The sequence below is a fragment of the Egretta garzetta genome, unplaced genomic scaffold, assembly GCF_000687185.1.
Source record: "Egretta garzetta isolate BGI_Z169 unplaced genomic scaffold, ASM68718v1 scaffold693, whole genome shotgun sequence".
In the NCBI taxonomy this organism is placed as follows: domain Eukaryota; kingdom Metazoa; phylum Chordata; class Aves; order Pelecaniformes; family Ardeidae; genus Egretta; species Egretta garzetta.
The window spans coordinates 693,015-710,324 of record NW_009259178.1 but is presented as its reverse complement, the minus strand read 5'-3'; the positions used below and the strand labels follow the sequence as shown (position 1 = coordinate 710,324).

Below are 17,310 nucleotides of genomic sequence, written 5' to 3'. Positions count from 1 at the left end.
CCCCCCCGCGGGGGGCGGCGGGGGAGGGGTTGCCGCAGCCCCTCCCGAGGAACAGCCCAGCGGGCCGGACGCGGGGGGGCTGGGGACACACCCCCCCTCCGCCCCCAACTGACCGCAAAGTTTGCCTCTGCCTCCAGCCCAAACTTCAAAACCGAATTGCGTCTTACGTCCTCGTTAGAGCCCCACCGGGGTATGCTTTCACGTGTGCGGCACTTCCAATTTTTCCGCACGCCCCCACCCTCACCTCCCACCCCCCGCCTCAAAAATGTGGGTCTCTTTTCAGTCTTAGCCACCTGGTTGTCCAATTTAGCGAGTTTATCCGAAAGAACAGCAGCAGCGGTGCTGCTGTTATCAAAGCGTTTGCAGATTTTCTGTTCTGCCGAGTGTGGCTTTAAACATGGGATCCTTGGTTTCAGCATCTACAGTCAGGTCAGCGTAGATTCAGAGGCCAAGGTGGCACCCGTTGTGCTCTAAACACTTCGGTTTGTTTGGCTTTGGGTGTACTTTTTTTCATGTTTGTTTGTCTTTCAGAAATAACAGCTCTGAGCTTCAAAATAAATAAAAGCCCTGAAGCCATCTATACTGTCTGTGGGCACGAGAAGATTCTGTGGCAGATCATTTGCCATCCAGAAAAGGCTTTTTGAGGGGAGGAGAGTGTTCAAAATTCATCAAAACATATTCTGCAAAACGAAGCCAAAGTAGACAAGAGATCAGCATGGGAAACTTAGCCAAGTAGGTTATTTCCCACCAGCTCTATTGCCAATTGTTAGAGGGGGCTTAAACAAAGCTAATTTTTTAGCTTTAATGCAGAACCATTGCAGAAATAAGAGAATTGACAGAGAAGTATCTGTGCTCCAGGGTCTCACTTGTTTTAAATCAGGACTACACATGCATCTATCAACAATCAGCTGCCAAGTTAGAGCATATCCTTAGTATCAAGAGGTAATAGGGAAATAATTTCTGATAGTATCCATCTTTTGAGATCTTTATTACATGGTTTCTTTTTAAAATTCTGTCCCATGTCATAATGCATCCCCATGCAGAAAGATTTATGTAAACAATTCTGTCACGTTACCACCTGCACGGGCGGAGCTGATAACCCACCTGTACTTGATTCCCCTCCAGGCACCACAGAACAGATGGGTTCCTTCGATGCTCAGTTCCAGGTGATTACCTAAGGATGGCAACAGTGTGGGCAAGACTTTCCAATATTGTCCCTCCGTCTTCGATACACTCCAAGACTTACGGTGAAAATGTACAGCCAGCACTCACTATAAATAACAAGAATTTGTCAGAGCCTTGCTGCTATTCTAGAATAACATTATAAATACATGAAAGTACTTCAGCAGGTACATGCAGATTTGTACCTTCTGAATTCTTATGGCATCCACACAGCAGTGTCTTGGACTGAAAAAGGCCCCTTCAGTTCTGAAACAGAGTCCCTATTATTGTAAGTGACTGCATCTTATGGTTTCCTTCATAAACATTTCAAGTGCTACCTTAAATCAAGTTAGTTTTCTCAGACTTAACGTTTACATGGGTGGGGAGTGACCAAGGTATAGATGCAAATGCAGATTTTTGATAGGGAAAGCATGGAGAAAAGTGAATGAAAAGAAAGATTTTAATAACAGAAAACACTACCAAGGTACTTCTGGCAGTACCTTTTTTTACTTCTTTTGAATAATATCTCGATCTGTTAGTAGTCCCCCCAAGATCATGTTAATAACCTACTGCAGAATTGATGTGGCTGTCCAATTGCCTGTAGATACTTCCTGGCCGCACCACTCATTTAGGCTACATGCTGCTAGATGAAGTCCTTCCACTGATTCCAGTAAATCTGACATCTAAGCATTGGTGAGAAACACTGAAAAACAACCGAGTACGTGTAGAGAGTATAATAAGCATTTGGGTCACTAGGGGTTCATTAAGCTTGATCCTTAGAAGTCCAAGACTAAGATACATCATGCATGCAGCCCATCTGAAATTCCAGTACACACTGATTTCTAACAATCAAGTGTCATATCCACAGAGATATTAAGGTGACTACCTCTCATTCATCAATCAGGTAGTGGGAGTTGCGGGATTGAAAGAGACTTGCAGGCAGGGTCCTATTCATACCCCCAGGGCACTGCTGGAAAAGGAGCTTTAGCATGCACAAAAATCCTTGACTTCTGCTCTGATAACTGAAGGGTGCACGCCAGAGCCATCATCTGCAGAATGAAATACTGATGGAGAAGCCAAAGTCTGAGACTTCCCAGAGAGATCTTCTGAGAAGAGGCTGTTACTCGTGGCAATTGATGGTACTTCAAACTGATCGGAGCCAGTAGTAGCAATGGGGCAGGAGGAGATAGTGGGCGAGGAAGGGTTGGTAGAAGAGGCGTTGTTACAGTTATCTTCTAGCATGGCTATAGCAGGATTTATCCTTAGGGTCCTGAGACGCTTGGGTGTCAGGGGTCTGCTACGAAAGGTAGAAAGCATTGGCTGGTGGGCAAAGGCATGATGGGAAAAAAGCACATGAATGCAACAGTGGTATAAATGCTCTTAAAAATCCAAACAAAGGCATATTTTAAACATGTCAATTTTACACACTGGTCTTGGTTAGGTAAACAAGTCTAGGACTAGCGTACCACCCCACCAGTACCCACTAAGTCAAATACACACCTCTGTGTACAAAGGGGAAAGGATACCTGACTTACATTGCATGGGAAATACTGTCAGCATTACGTACAGCTCAGCCAAGTTTGTGGCAGGCCCTGCAGCCTAGCAGAGTGCCAAGATACATGACCTAATGGGTTTTGCAGTGTACACGGTCTCATATTTTATTTGGTGATGAATACTTGCCATAAAGTGTTTGTGGAGACAAAGAGAATAAAGCAAGAGTGGTATTCACGTTGTTTGCCAAGAATAATACCACAATATTTGTTTATGTAGTGTGCCAAAAATATCAAGTATCACAATATACAGGCATTAGGCCAAATTTATCTGTTACTGACACCATCTACTCAGCTGAATGCAGCTGAAACCATCACTTGGTCCTCTGTTTTAAATATTTCAAAGAATACAGAGTATGTCTTTTTGATTTTTAAGTCAAATACTCTTTACATACATATATATTATACATTACACATACACACTTTACTCTTGCAGGGTACAACATGAACAATCATTCCAAAGAGAATGACACAGAGCCAAAGCCTCCTCTAATTAGAGTTAACAAGGAAGCATAGCTAGTACCTAAAGTGAATGCATTCACGAACACATGCAAATCAAAGTGACATAACAGCAGTAGAAAGTTACTTTCACCATTCTCCATCTTCTCTGGGATCAGCCAGCCCTGTCAGCTGAATTATAAATGAACCTTGTGACACAGACATATTTTAAGTTTGTTTACCTTGATTTACTTTTTTTTTTTTTTTTTTTTTTAAGAGAGAAGAGGGATGATTTCAAAATAAAACCCCAAACTTGAAAAACAATAGCACAGGAAAATTTGTACAACATAATCTAAGCTTAAATATTTTGGTCCTTTTTACCTCTTTTATAAATAAAAGTCTATAAGGCCTCAAGCTCCCAGATACAATTTCTGGGCAACTTTGGACCTAGACTGAGATTGGGTGACTGCACATTGCCTCCAATGAGTTCCCAGATGAACTACTACCACGCTTTTAGGAAAGATGTTTTTACATCCCAGCCCAGACTGTGGAACTGAAAATTACAAGGAGCAGAAGGAATGAGTAGTGTTAAAAACTGTAAATAAGACCAATGCATTTCAAATTAGATTCTGGTAGAATATGAAACAGTGAAGGTGAAATATCATTTGCAATAGAAAAGCAGAAGGAAATGAGAGAAAACCTGAATACAGGCAATGGAATAATCACATCTGACGCATAGCTGTATGCTGTAGAGAGTGAAATGATTCAAAGGATCATAGTTGAGCAGTAGTGACATAAGGTCCACTTCTGCTGAAGTCAGTGAAGACACTGCTGCTGACTTTACCAAGGTAAGGATTATACAGCTCAGAGTTTGAAGGCCAAGTGCCAGATATCTTTAAACTGATAACCTTGGGAAAAGATCCTTTGTCCATTTAAATCACCTTCACTTCAAGGACTTTGGATTAATTTTGCCAGCCTGCTCCAGCTGGGGCTTCAGTTGTCGATGGATAAAATGACCATGGGAAAATGTGTGTGAGGAAAGAAACTCATGATGGAACACAGTTTTAATTTTACTTAATTAAACTGAGTATTTCTTACTCATGTTGAGTAATATTTTCTCACACTGCACCTACTGTCACAAGCAGTGAGGAAAAAGAGCACTTGTTCTGGCCACAAAGGCTGCTGAATTTCATCATACCTAAAAGGGAGCTTCAAGAGAGGGTTCTGGACTCCAGATGAACACTTGGAAGTGATGGGGAGCCCTCTGTGTCTGCTGAAGATTTATTCTTGAAACTAATCACTTTCCCTTTTTGGCTGTGTACCTTAAGCACAGCACACACCTCCCTCTCAAGGCTTTGCCATCAGGCTGTCCTTTTCATTAAGAACAACTCAGGCTTCCCTTGAACAAAATATTTGAGCATGAAGTCCTAAAATCCATTCCTTTCCCAGTTCCTTGTCACATATTTTCCAATACTCATAAGCTATAAATAGAGACAGATGGAGAGAAAAATAAAGACACTCATTCCCTTGAAACCTTTTTGGTCCAGAAGAACTTTCTGGCAGGAAGCAATGGAAGAATGATAACTATTTTGCTTTTTAAAACCTTTGAGTTGGTCCTGCTAAGTAAGGCCAGCTGATGTGTAAGGCAGTCAACTATTTTAGTACTGTCATGGAACTGGCCAAGGACTTGCTGAAATACTAATTCCTTTTGACAGAAGCCCTGTAAGTCAACTCCAGACAATTACCTCTGGAACTTCCCAAAAGACAGGCTTCAACCATGGCAAATTTTATATACACACAGGAAGGCATAGAGAAGGTGGCTGTTACTGGTACAGTATTGCCAGTTTCAGGGATGCACAACAGCTACTGAAGACAGGCTTTCACAAGGCCGTTTTCACATCCAGATACTCATTGTCAGGAGGAGACTTGTTTTGAAAATGTTCTGGGGGGGATAGTTCCAAAGAACTGGCTTGTCCTCCAGAACATCTCTGCTCTCTGGCTATGCTTCAGCTGGTTCTGATAGTGCAGATTTCTGTCCTCCATCAAATTTCAGGGAAAGAAACAGAACTTTTGCATGCATATATGGTTGGAGACAGGTTGACTGTATGTTAACTAACAAAGCTGCTATGTGAAAGATAAATTGTAATTTATAAGCAACTTAAATTATATGCAATTTACATGCAATTTAAATCATATACAAGTTTCAATCCTAATGCAAACCTCTTCCTTGGAAGTAACAGTTAAACAAACACACAAATCAACTACTAGATCTACGTTACTCTTGATGGTTTTCACCTTGCCTATTTTGTACTGATGTAACAAACAACTTAAATGCAGGAGGTGAAATGCAAGTCTCTTTTTCCTCAAAATGGAATCTCTATGCTGTTTGGCCATTGTATTTTCCTAGTTTTGGAAAAGAAAAGAAAAATCTGACAGCTTTTGGGTTAGGTCATCAGCCAATTTGGACTAGCACAGCTCCTTTAAAGCAAATACTGTTTCTTTGGTTTAGAAAAGAAATAAAAAATCAGTCCCTACTTTTACCAAAAGAAACAATACAGTATATTGATAGATCCCATGACCCTTTCAGATGGGTCAAGGAGCACCTTTTAGTTGCATAAATGTGAGCCTGAACATACCTGTTTGCTTTTAAACCAGGGCAGCAGTTGTGTATGCAGAAAGTGCATTTACACAATTAGACAGTTGGTTAAGTCGGACTAGTTATCTGTCTCTATACTTACTAGTTTTCCGTTAACCTTTTGCTCCCTGAATAGCTTGACATGTGTGATATTACTGCCATCTCTGTCATTACTGTCTAGACTGTCTGCATTTCAAATTCGGTATTCATGCAAAATGCTAAATACCTTTCACCAGCAGATGTCTCTCAGGCTGTGCAGAAGCGCAGCCTGAAAGCATGTGTGGTAAGACAGTAAGGAAACCGAACAGCTACAAACCCTGTTACAATTCCAGGATGTGACATACGGAAATTTTAATGAACACGCTTCAGCAGCACAACTGCTGCATATAAAAAGTATCAGGGAAAAGCCTAGTTCAGTGGATCTCACGCTCTACATGAAATCTTGAATACCTCTCACTGTTTAGCATAAGGGTTCCCTTGCTCCCTGAATGGCCACCAACACTTGTTTGCAACATCCTCCACGATTGTTTGTGGCCAGATAAGTTAAAAAGCTAAACCAAGCTCTCTGCTTCTGTTTTCAAGGCTGATGGGGATACCTCAATGTTGGTCAGAGTACTTTATCAGTACTACTGATAAAGGCCAGCAAGGCTGGAAATGCCTGGACTAATACATGTATTTTCAGAACCATGGGAACACTCTAGGAAGACCCCAGACGGCAGCAGAAAACACAATAGTAAGGCAGAACAGATGAGAATCCAGAAACAATCCGGACAGTGAGGGTTTTTTCTAATACATTTTCAAATATGGAAGTTAAGAGACATCATCAGGGCTGTTTGTGCAGAGAGCACAGTGATGCAGAGCTCACAAAGAGAAACACTCTACTCAGGCAAGGAACCGAGTTGCAGACTGTTCCTCCCCTTGAGGCATCAGGATACGGGGACTGCCAGAACCACAGAGACAAGAACAGAGATTACCTCCCTAAGCAAAGAGAGCAGCTTAGTGGTGTACTCCACCACCTCAAGATCAGCCTCTCCCCTAGACAGGTCTTAAACAGTTCAGAGGGCATGTGTACCACCTCTCACGCTTCTCAGAAAAATCCATACCTTCAGTACAATCATAATTTCAGATTCTGAGGGCTGGGAATGCTCAGCTGTGGAGGTGAGCACTGGAAGAGAAGTATTTGTCACTGCAGGTGGAGTATGACACCATGGGGAACACTTCCCACATTCTGATCCATGCTGTCCTAATTAAGGATTACAGGTGTATCTGTGCTAGTGTAATGCCTTCCATGCTGGGTAATAGACTTCCTTGGTCTCTTTCATCAGTCTTTGTATGTGTGTATATATATAAAGACTACATATAGACTTATATATACACTATATATAGACACAAAACCTATACACTCTTGCTCTACACACTGATCTTCAGGTTCACATCTGTCTCAGTTGACATAAAGATGACTCCTCCCTTCTTAAATCAAGTGTGCTCTGTGCTTACAGGCTCATGGCTCTACTTTCTCATTCCTTTTGTACCTTTCTCCCGTATTTTGCAGGATGACGCTATTGCATGCCACCCAGCAATGTTCTGTGTTGTTAGAGCTTCTAAGATTGAATGTCTCACAAGCAAAGTAATTTCATTCTTTTTAAAAATAATTACGAATTGTTACTTCGTAATGTGAATGTCAAAGGAGAGAAAGGAAAGTTACCATGGGAAGGTGGAAAGAACAGTTTAATTTAGCAGACAATTAAAAATCTCCCAGTCAGAGTGTGGACAAAGGGTTGCCATGGCTTAACAAGCTATGGCTCATCAGTTGAAACATATTTAACTAGGCAAGCTGCAAATACAAAACAGAACAGGTTAGTGGAATCTGTTTCTGGTTAAAGACTGTCTTAGGTGATGACAGTGAGCAGAGAGAGAGAGTAAAATAAGAACAGTTGTCTGTGCTGATGGAAGTAGCACGGCTTTATTACCAGCAGAGAAAATATTAAGAATGCCTGTTCCATAGAAAGAGGAAGACTTGCTAAAGGACACTTAGGCATCCAGCATTCCTCCATGCCACTGGGAATTGTGGATGTCATTTCACACTGTGCTCCTTCCCTCTCCAAATCCCTATGAGTAGCAAGATGTTCGCAATAAAGTGGGGCCAGGAATTGCTACGGTAAGGCCTATTCTCCAGCTGGATCCTTAGCACATCCATATGGGCTTGTAAATACATGTTGGAAAAGCCCTAAATAGAGCGCTTACAAGACAGAATGCAACCACTCAAAGAAGATTTCATGGCCGAGGAAATAAAGGCTTTAAAATGTGCCCAAACATGCATGTATAGCAGAGACTGTAATGGCTCCAGAGAACTGTCCTTCCACTTTCCCAAATTATTTCTAAAATCAGAGGCATATGCCAACCCAGAACCCAGCACCTCTTCTCACCTGACTGCAAGCCAAGGACACACAGTCCCTCAGACAATATGCTCAGCACTGGATCTCCAGGCCAAGATTACCAAAGCTGCTTTGGAAATTTGCACACCCAAGGGGAATAAAACATTAAATGCATTCAGCATCTTTCCAAGCATCCTCTGCTAAGTGTTCAGGCTAAAGCTTTAAATAAGCATAGATGTATCTAGAGCCTTCAATGCACTGCCAATGCCTAATCACGCAGAGCTGGAAATAGGACCTGCATTTTTTGATCTTGCTAGTTATCAACACATCTTAAATGCTTTTGGGGCACATGGGGACATTTTTTTTTGCTATGGGAATGCCATCACAGTTAGGGACGGTCATACCAAAGGAGATTTTGACTCAAGCTTTCTTTATCTGTAATTCCTTTGGCAAAGCGCTTTGGGAATAATAGAAAAACTATTCAATGTCGAGCTCTCCAGACAATTCAACAACAGCATTCAAGTTATTTCACAGGTTACACTGGAGGCGCCTGACCCACCTGTTTCATGCTGAACAGTTCTGCATTTATTGGCTGTATGAAAGAGCATACTTTTGTGTGAAAAGGAGCACACTAAGCAGCAAAACTTCTGCACACCCACTAACCAGTCATAATAACATGAGGCAAAATAACACTGGACAAATAAAGAAGAGGTCTATAGCACTCTTCATAGTTCAGATCTGGCAAACCTAACAAGAGAAATATAACAAGAAATATAACCAGGCCAACCTTCACATTCAGCTAATGCTAAACACAGCTCACAGCCCTGACTCCATAGGAAGACGGTCCCCAGATTTTGTAGCCGTTCATATCACAGAAGTCACAGTCCTGACAACCAGCAGGTAATACCCTTGAGCCGGGCACCATGGACTGAAGAACAAGAAAACTCACTTTCTTCTGCTGCAGATGTTTCTTCTGGTTGCTGAAGCTTCACTACTGAGGTAGAAGCTTAGCACTGCATCCATGCCAGTTTCAACACTATTCCCATTTGCTTTCCCTTTCAAGTGTTTATGTTTCCATAACACCAACTGCAAGGTTGGTAAACAAAAGCTTTTCCCGCTCCATTCTTAAGAGAAGTAGAATGGCATGAGTTCGTAGAAGTTTAAAAAATCAATAACCTCTCACCATTCATAGCACTATGTGATAGGCTTGAACAGGTACTTTTAGCATCAGCTTAACATTGGAAGGGAAAAGGGACAGGACTGCTGTAAATACGACGAAACAGGTTTGGCCTTTTTTTTCAGCCTGAAGCTTTTTGAGGCCCTCCAGCATGTGAACAATGCTTATTTTAATTTGGCTTACATCAGAAAATAAAACATCTTATATGACCAGGGTATTGAAACAAAACTCTTATCTGCAAACGAAACAATCAAGGCAAGGCATCAGTAATATGCCACATGACTGGAACGTGAAAAGGTAAGAATTTTTCTACTCACTAGCCAAGATTTCAAAATACTGTATTATCACAGAAAATTTCCAGGTGCAGTATGATGACTCTTTCAAAAACGTATCTGTCTTGGAAAAAAAAAAAAAAGAGGGATGCATTTTACACACAGAGCAGATATTTGCTGAAAATTTTCATTAAACTCAGAGTCTGTTTTCTGAATGAGATGACAGCTTCAAAGAAAATTTTCTGTCAATACCTAAGCAAATGGATGGAATGCAACTGAGGAAATTACTTTTTCCCAAAACCTGTTCATTTTGTTTAAGGTTTTTACCACTTTCCCATGATAAATTAAACATCAGTTTTCCCTAAATAATAATACTTCTAATTGAAATAAAGGGGAAAATAATTTTCACAAAACAAAATCCATTTTTTAAAGAAAAATAGGTTTATTGGCTTTCTTTGCTATCCAAAGTTAAAAACAATTTCCACCAATATAGTTTTCTTGCAAAAATATGTTTCCTTTCAGTCAAACCCATTTTCAGCTGGAAAAAAGCCCTCAACAAAACAACCATGCTGCATAGTGATAGTAATAATTCATGCGTCTGGAATACCCTTTCGCCTGGGATCCTGAAAGCATTCTACAAATAACAGAATGAACTGCACAGAGGCAAAAGAATGACTTCTATTTTATGAGAGAGGAAACACTAACAAAGCAAGGGCCACTTTTCAGAAGCAAATACAGACACTACTACTGCAATACAGGATCAGCCCAATGGTCTGTCTAGCCCAGCAGCTCTTTGTTGGCCTGGCAGGGGGGACACTGTCATCGTGGAAAGCGGGCTTTCTAGGGTGAAGCCAATCCTTCGCACTCCAGATGTGCGGATCCCTGTAATTTTCCAGGTGCTGATCCCTGGAATTTCCCAGGAATCTCAGCTGCATAGTTTTTGGTAGGAAGAGACTGTCTGCACCTTTCCCTGGCTAACAGGGTCTGCCAAGAGTAGATGCCAAGAGTACATGCCTAGAGAAAATCTGAGAATAGGTCAGGCATGTACGATATAATGTACCCATAACACTCTTCCACCGTCTGACAAAACACTATGAGGTCTGCCTGAGTCAGAACTAATTGCTTTCCATTTCTAGCATTTCTACCCGAGGCAATGAGTTCCACAGCTTAATTATAAATTGTGCAACTTAAGTAGTAGCTTCTTTTTCAGTTCACTCAGGGTCCATTACCTACCAGTTTCACTTGAAGTTGCTGTATTATGCGAAAATCATTCCATGTGCATCAGGTTCAATTCTGATTTCATAGACCTTTGTGATAGCCAGTGTTCTACTCTCTCTTCTCTCGCAGTCTTGATTTACTGAGTCTGTCACTCTCTGTGCCGAAGACAACCCACAATTTTTATAAGTTTTCTTGCTCTTTCCTTTCACCATAAATAAGATCTATTAGCCACACCAGTCTGATACCCCTGGAGAAGCGATAAGCTCCATATTGCCCACACTAGATGTGGTTAAATTCTGTATTGCCTGACATGACTACTATACTGCATACCAAGAAGCAAGGATGCATTTTACTAGGAGTATCTTGTTCAACGCCCTCATGTATTTTTTTCTGACGTTAATGAACTGCTCAAACATAATCCCACTCTTCTCCACATCATTCCAGCCTAGGTAAAAAAAAAAAAAAAAAAAGCATCAGCACTGTTTAAAGATATCAGAAGCACATCTCATTAATAACTTAAAATGCCTGATCGCATTCTTGTAGTTCATGCTGCAAACATATCCCCAGGGGTCTTACCCAGCTTGACCTTCTTAATCATTGCTTTTCCTTACAGCATTGATGCTCTAATTTGATAGACATCCATATAGACCAGCTACAGACTCAGAACCGCCAGCATGTCACCTCTTAGGTCAGCAGCAATAAGGTTGTACTTGTGTTAGAACTGTATTCCTAGTCCATTTCTGGCAGCAGTCTGGGTTTCCTCTTCTTGCTACAGTAATAGCACGCTGTATAGCATTTCCAGGAGTTACTCCACTTTCTCCTGACTCCTTGTGTGCTTGCTTCAGCTTGGTCTGAAGCACATTAACCTTGTGCCCCATTCAGTTTGCATTTGGTGACAAGAACACATACATAGCAATGCACATTTTGGAAACTCGTTTCTCGTGTCTGTGTACAGCAACTTCTCGCAATAGCCATGCAGGGGTTTGTTTTCTGAAATTTCCCTCCTTTTCTGAAGTACAGCCTTTTAGCACTAAATTTTTGTTGGGTTTTGGTAAACTCTTTAGCATTTAGCATCTGTCTTCTTATTTAGTAGATATTAGCATTGAAACTTTTTTTTCTAACCGTCTCTGTGTTTCAGCTTCTTCTAAACTCAATTATGATCCAGTTCCTGCCAAACTTACATAAAGCTTCAGTCTGAAATAAGCAGATTTAGGTAAAGATAAGGGAATGAAAAATTCATCGACACACCTGATTTCTAAGGAACTATTCTTTTGGCAAGACAGTTCTAAACCAAAGCCAGCTACAAGACATCTGGATTATGCTTGGGAGAGATGGATTCAGAAAGAATCCAACCTGATCCTGAACTTTTTAATCCAGAAGGTCCAGTATAAAAATAAAGCATATGTGTACTAGCTACGGGAGAGGATACCCAAATTATTGCAATGTAAATCTTCAGAACCATGTAACATTGCTTCAGCACTTGGATTCAAGTGTGGCACTAAGGTCACCAGCTTTCCTTTGGGTATTATCAGGCTCAGAAGCCTAAATTGATTTAACAAATCCACAAACGCTACAGAAGAGGCTGTCATTAAAAGGGTAATTCACTGCTGATCCTTCTTCCCGACATGCTGGTTCCCAGTGCTTCTGGTGGGGTCTGCTATGAGCTAAACCATACCACATGAGCTACCTTGTTTTCAGCTGCTATACTGAATTAAAGGGGCCTAAAAATATATTGGATAATTGGATTGAAGCCAAAGAACATGCCCCAACTAATACAAAGGCAGCTGCGCTTGAAAATATCAAGTAAAGCACTAAGCCTATCTCCCACTGTTTCAAGCTTTCATGAGCAAGAAAGCAAACACCAAAGAAACACTACTTCCTTTGCAGGACAACAGCTCACTGGGAAAGTCAGAATCCAGCTTTAGTGCATGATGGGTGACTGGTAAGTAAAGATGACAAAGTTTTCATACAATGTTTGAACTACAGAAGTCACTCCTGTGAGAAAGACATTGCCATGAAACTGTACTCTTTTTGATACAAAACTCATCTCTTCTCGGCACTGGTCCCAAAACACAATATGGACCCTTGAGAAACACTGATCCCCATCCAGACAACCTAATCTGTTCCTCCACTATTAGTAACCTATTATGTTCCTCCTTCACAGAAGTTGTTGGATATGCATGCACTGGTTTATCAAACCTGGTTGTTGCAGTTTTTATTTGATATGGTATTTTGATCATCGTATGCTACTTCTTGATTACAGACAGAACCCACTTGGAGATCAGTGTGCAACAGGCTGTTCTTGCCTGAGAATATTAATGTATTTCTCCATCAGTGTTCATACTGCTATTTGTTCCTTGCTGGACATTTTCCTATGCTTCACAAAAGGCATCTGACTCTGTAATGAGGCGGTTTTATCAGAACAAATGCAAATTACTATTTTCCACATATTTTTGATTCTCATCTTAGTGTCAAATGCTGCTTCTCTGTTGCCTCTCTTTGTAAGACTTCATTTAGACCTTGTAAGTGAGGCTTCACAGTATTCATTCTGAGTAAAGCTTGCATTCACTGTCTAGATTGTTGGAAGATGTTGGATTTCAGCACGGCCCTTACGTTGAGCAAATTCAGATTCCTGCAGAAGACAGATGTTTGGAATTCTTGAACAACTGTGTCCTGCCTAATAATACACTGAAGAATCAAGTTGGAAATGAAGGCACTGTCTGCATGAGATCCCGCTACCGCCGCTTCATTCCAAGAAAATGAAACAGAGAAAATACAGAAGAAGAAAGCAAAATGCATTTATCATCTAAAGCAACTTTGGCTCTGTTCATGAATCACATCTTAAGGTATTTCTTTTTACAGAAATTGGGCATACTTAATAGAAATGAAAACCTAGAACAGCAATTGGATTCATCGGGAATAGGCCCTTCCAGCCCAAGAATTGAGATGATAAAACAACTCCTTCAAGCCTCGGTTTATATTAGCACAAGAGAACTACTTCTGATTTTACCAGGCTAACGATAAAATTAGATATCGCCAACTAGTTCACCTATGCAGTTCTGCTGAATCTGGCATGCTTTACCAGAACAGAATGGTTACAAGGAATTCTTACCAATCTCACACAGAGAAGTTTAGCAGAGATACAGAACCACCAGCATGGAATCTAGGAAGTAATTGTTTATTTAAGGCATCCTGGACAGACAGTATTGAAGTCTCCTATAGAATTCAGGTTAAACCCTGTGCAACCGGTTATCTTTTTTGTATTACACAAAAACAGTTCTCAGGATACTGGCATGTAACTGTTCAGTATGGAGTTCTTCTGAGCACCCATCCTTCAGAAGCCTGTGAGATCTTTGAACATGAAGGTTTGTTTTCATGGTGGTTACAATGGGATTTGTTTCAGCATAACTTACATTCCATCTCACGACAGTATACATTTTTAGTGTGATGTGTATTCCTCTTAGGGCGTTTAGTCAAGAAAAACAACTTTTTTTTTTTTTTAAATATTGTTATCTTTAAGTCCAAAATGAATACAAACCCATATATTTTCACTCAAATTGTAAACTTGTGAAAGAATTGGTCTAAGCACATTTTCACATTTATCTGGGCTAAGAGTAGCCCGTTATCAGCCAGTATTTCACAGCTGTGCAACATAGTTCCATACCACAACCCATTTCTGTATGGTTCTTGTGATCTAGTATACACAATTAAACCTTTTCAAAAAAACAGCCAGAAGTTTTAAAAACCGTGGACATACAATTTTTGCTGGTGTTGCTGAATAACTAGTTGGTCATCAACTAGTTAGTTGGCAGCTTCAAGTTTATTCATATATCCACAATACCGAGCTACAAAAAACTGAGACACCTGCAAGCAAATGCTCCAAGCATTTATATTGGTACACCAAGTTTCAGTGTAAAACGTCAGGAATATGATTGCTATTTTGTCAAAAAAAATCAGGTGTTCTTTTTGGTTTGAGGTTGGGTTTTTTTCTTCTTCTCTGTTGATGAAAATACTCATTTCAGCTTTCAAGGTACAGCACATTCACTATAAAGTTGGATTCCAAACTGAGGAGTTCAAATGGTTTTGGTCACTACCATGGAAATGTGACTAGACAGGCACAAGAAATTTCTTGGGTACTTTTTCTTTTCTCTAAGCACAGCACTGGTGACAGTTTTTCTAAATTTAGATTATGTACCTGGAACTAGAACTTTTGTCTTTTCAAATCAGATCTCCCTCCACATTCTCCTTGGCATCCCTGCACAAAGATTAACCTACCTCCTCTTGCTGAAGAATACTCTTCAAAGCAGTACTCTCTGAAGACAAATAATCTAATTCTGTAGAAATAGTTTGATTTATTCTAAAAATTGGCACATCAGTGAAAGATTCCTCTGAAAAGATTGTGTTCTTAAGAAACATAACATCCCTAAAATGTCAAAGTTCTCAGTTCTGAAGTGTATGCCACTGAGAACTGCTCGCCATCATGTGCAAAAAAAGATGCAACAAGCAGGAAGCATCAGATTTCAGCAAACACTAATAAATAGTCCCAGTGCTTCTGATATTATAGAACCATAGTGTCACTTAGGTTGGAAAAGACCTTTAAGACCAAGTCCAACCATTAACCTAATACTGCCAAGCCCACCACTAAACCAGCTCCCAAAGCACCCCGTCTACCTGTCTTTTAAATACCTCCAGGGTATTTAAACCACTTCCCTGGGCAGTCCATTCCAATGCTTGAAAACCCTTTCAGTGGAGAGATTCTTCCTAATGTCCAATCTAAACCTCTCCTGGCACAACTTGAGACTGTTTTGTCTTCATCCTTTCATTTGTCACTTGGGAAAAGAGACCTACCCCCACCTTGCTCCAGCCTCCTGTCAGGCAGTTATAGAGGGCAATAAGGTGTCCCCTCAGCCTCCTCTTCTTCAGGCTAAACAACCCCAGTTCCCTCAGCCGCTCCTCATGAGACTCATGCTCCAGACCCCTCACCAGTTTTGTTGCTCTCCTCTGGACATGCTCCAGTGCCTCAATGTCTTTCTTGTAATGAGGGGCCCAAAACTGAACACACTATTTGAGGTGCAGCCTCCCCAGTGCTGAGTACAAGGGGATGATCACTGCCCTAGGCCTGCTGGCCATACTATTGCTGATAAAAGGCAGGATGCTGTTGGCATTCTTGGCCACCTGGGCACACTGCCAGTTGCTATTCAGGATATTCATATCCTGGTCTGTTTCCTCTCCACTGCACTGTATTTCCAGCAGACATCTGGCAAGTTGAAGTCGCCCATGAGAACAAGGGCTAGCGATTGTGAGACTTCTCCCAGCTGCTTATAGAATGTTTTGTCTGCCTCTTCATGCTGGTTGAGCAGTCTATAACAGGCTCCCACCACGTTGGTTGCCTTGTTGGCCTTCCCAGATTCTTACCAATAAATACTCAACTTTGTCATCACCATTGTCAAGCTCTAGACAGTCAAAACACACCCCAACGTACAGGACTACCCCACCGCCTCTCCTTCCTTGCCTGTCCCTTCTGACAAGTTTATAGCCATCCATTGCAGCACTCCAGTTGTGTGAGTCATTGCACCATGTTTCTGTGATGGCAACTGTATGGCAAGTTTTCCTGCTGCACAACGGATTCCAGCTCCTCCTGCCCATTGCCTATGCTGTGTGCATTGGTGTAGATGCACTTCAGTTGAGCTATTGATCCTATATGCCATCTTTTTGGGGGGAGAAGCCCTAATTCCTACATGACCATTCTCAGGTGCCTCCATGGTTTCTAACACATCCATAACCCTCACTCCTTTGCTGTTGCATGGATCTCCATCCCCTGCCTCCACTGAGACAACAGACTGAAGGACCTTGCTAGCACCATTCCCCAAACATTGGTGTGCTGCCCCTGGGCTTATCCCTAGTGAGCCTAGTTTTATACCTTTCCCTCTTCAAATATAGTTTAAAGCTCTTTCCATGAGCCTGGCTAACTCCTGTGCAAAGACCCTTTTCCCCCTTCGAGACAGGTGTACCCTGTCTGTCACCAGCAGGCCTCTTGTCGTGTAAACTGACCCATGATCAAAAAAACCCTAAAATTCTGCTAGAGACACGAGGCTTCTTCCCCAATAGCACCAGAGGCAATTGCTACAAACTAGTGCTGGCATTTATTAACAGAAGGCATAATAGGGCTGAACTCATGAGAAACAAGGTAAATGTACTGTCCAGTAGTCTTTTTTAAAAGTTTGGCTTTGAAAAGAAAAAAAATGCATATGCTTGGATAAAAGTGCAGGCGGAGAGGTCTAGTCCCAGTCAAACTGGAAAGAACTACAACCCACATGTAAATCACCTGTGTAACATGAAAAACAGCGATGTATCAAATACTTGCAAATGAAGTGTCAAAGTAAGCCAACAACAAAAATATTGAAATGTTTCTACTTGCCAACTGCAAAGATTTTTAAAAGTGCCAGATAATTCACTCTTATTTTAAAAAATAGAAAAATATGAA

General features: G+C 41.1%; 1 pseudogene; it reads left to right on the top strand.

Moving 5' to 3' along the window:
* The first annotated feature begins 10,401 nt into the window (after positions 1 to 10,401).
* On the top strand, positions 10,402 to 10,578 carry LOC118451973 (annotated as a pseudogene).
* The last annotated feature ends 6,732 nt before the right edge of the window (positions 10,579 to 17,310 follow it).